Consider the following 2,758-nt stretch of genomic DNA (forward strand, 5'->3'; position numbering starts at 1 on the left):
GAAGGAAGTGAGGGAGGGAGGGATGGAAGGAAGGGAGAGAAAGAAAAGAGTAAAAGGAAGGGAGGGAGGGAAAGAAAAGCAAGCAAGCAAGCAAGCTATTCTGTGTTTGGTTAGGAAACCAACTCTGCAAAGCACTGGCAATTATGACTTGCATTTTGCTTCTGTCTGGGCATGCTGGATAAATATGCCTGTGGGGTGGCGGTGTCAGTAACAGGCACAGGAAGCTTTCTCAAGGATGAGTGAAGTCGCTGCAAGAGTGAGAATTCAACAAGCAAAGGACTCCTTTGCTGAAAACACGTTCATCTATGATGCAAACTACTGCCGTTTACAAAGTGTTTTCTTCCTGTTTTTTTTGTGTGTGTGTGTGTTTTTTTTTTTTTTTTTTTTTTTTTGAGTCAGAGTCTTGCTCTCTGGCCCAGGCTGGAGTGCAATGGTGTGATCTTGGCTCACTGCAACCTCCGCCTCCCAGGTTCAAGTGATTCTTCTGCCTCAGCCTCCCCAGTAGCTGGGACTACAGGCGTGCGCTCCCATGCCTGGCTAATTTTTGTATTTTTAGTAGATACGGGGTTTTACCAGTTGACCTGGCTGGTCTTGAACTCCACACCTCAGGTGATCAGCCTCCCAAAGTGCTGGGATTACAGGCGTGAGCCACCGAGATTCATTTTACCAAGAACTCCACGTTGGAAAGCCATAACATGATTGCTTTTTGAGGACTTTACCCCTGAAATTCAAATGATCCCTCACCCATAGCCATTGATGGGGGTGGCAGGAGGAGGGCCAGTAAGGAACCCTGGGATTTGCTTATGTCCATGTTAGGGCCTAACCTGCCTTTTAGGCCAGTAACCCGGAGGGGGAAACCTGGTTTATTAGACTAAGTGTCCTCCTGGTTTCATTCTGGCTCTCAGCAGTAGCCTGTAAAAGACAACTCGAAGTGTAGATGGATTTAACCTGGCGTCCGTAACATCTACTCTTCCAATTGTCATAAAATGTGGCTGGCTGACATGAGTGGAATTTTTCCTTCGTTTGGATAAATGTGTCACGGTCCAATGCTGTTGTGACAGATGGAAAAATCCTATGTAGGGCACGCAGCAGCCTACCCGGCATGGAGGAAGGACTCCAAGGGACCGTCTGGCACCGCCGGGCTGATAGGAACCCATCTTGTCTGTCTGTGAATTATTCATGTGCTGCACTTCCTGAAAAGAATGCTCCTGTTTGACTACCTCGCTCGTAAAACCGCAGAGAATTCACCGTTAAGGGTGAGAGGCTCCCTGCAGTAGGGAGTGGAAGGGGCCAGGGCACAGCAGAAACTCTTTGCTGCTGTCTGCGAACAGCATGAGGACGACAACACGCTGCACTGAAGTTGGGACCCCAGGGGTCTCGCTGGGTCTGTGAGTGGCAGTGCGCTCTGGGTGGCAACCCCCAATTAGCTCAGTGCAAGCTCTTCATGGTGCCATCCAACACCCTGGGCAGGGGCCAAGCAAGGTGGCTCATGCCTCTATGCCCAGCACTTTGGGAGGCTGAGGTGGGAGGATCACTTGAGCCCAGGAGTTTGAGACCAGCAGAGGCAACATAGCAAGACCCATCTCAATTTTTTAAAAAAATTTAAAAATTAGCTGGACATTGTGGCACATGCCTGTAATCCCAGTGCTTTTAGAGGCTGAGAGAGGATTGCTTGAGGCCAGGAGTTTAAGACCAGTCTGGGCAATACAGGAAGACTCTATCTCTAAAAAAGAATTTTTTTTTTTTTTTTTTGGCCGGGCACAGTGGCTCACATGTATCATCCCAGCACTTTGGGAGGCCGAGGCAGGCGGATCACCTGAGGTCAGGAGTTCAAGACCAGTCCGGCCAACATGGTGAAACCCCATCTCTACTAAACATACAAAAAAGTAGCCAGGCTAGTGGCGTGCACCTGTAGCTTGGGAGGCTGAGGCAGGAGAATCGTTTCAACCCCGGAGTCGGGGGTTGCAGTGAGCCAAGATGGCACCACTGCACTCCAGCCTGGGTGACAGGGCAAAACTCCCTCTCAAAAAACAAAAACAAATTTTTTAAAAACTACCACGGTGTGGTGGCTCCTGCCTACATGTAGCCTCAGCACTTTGGGTGACTGAGGGCAGAGGATCACTCGAGCTCAGGAATTCGAGGCTGGAATTCGAGGCAGGAACCGTGATCGCACCACTGCAGTCCAGCCTGGGCGACAGAGCCAGACCCTGTCTCAAAAAAATAAAAAAATCCTGTGAAAACTCGGGCGTGGCCAGACGGATTCTCCCCTCCCCACCTTCCTTTCCCCTCCACTGCCCACCTGCACGCGCCCGCCCTGTCCCCACTCCCCGCCCCTCCACGCAGCCAGCGTCTAATGCTGGGCACCCCCCGAGGCTCACCCTGCCAAGCCTGGGGCTCCCCTTTTGCGCCCGGACCCAGGGGCAGGGAAAGCCCAGCTCGTGGTCTGTGGGTAGCCGGACCCCCGATGGGGCGGTGGGGGGCCTCGCCTTGACTCCCAGAGCTGGGGCCGGGGACAGGAGCTGGGGCAGGAGGGATGCGCGCGGGTCGGGGTCTTCCCACCTCCCCTGCTCCTCTCCCTCGCGCGATCCCGGGGTGGTTCCAGGTGAGGCGGGGACCCCCACCCCCCTACTCTCGGAGGAGGCGCCGCCAGCCCCGCCCCTCCCGGCCCGGCGGGTGACGTGGCCGCGGCTCTCCCGCGGGCGGGTCACGTGTTGGCGGCGCCTGGTTGCCTTGGCAGCGGCTGCGGCGGCCGCGGGGG

This window comes from Gorilla gorilla, chromosome 6, assembly GCF_029281585.2.
Source record: "Gorilla gorilla gorilla isolate KB3781 chromosome 6, NHGRI_mGorGor1-v2.1_pri, whole genome shotgun sequence".
Lineage (NCBI taxonomy): Eukaryota > Metazoa > Chordata > Mammalia > Primates > Hominidae > Gorilla > Gorilla gorilla.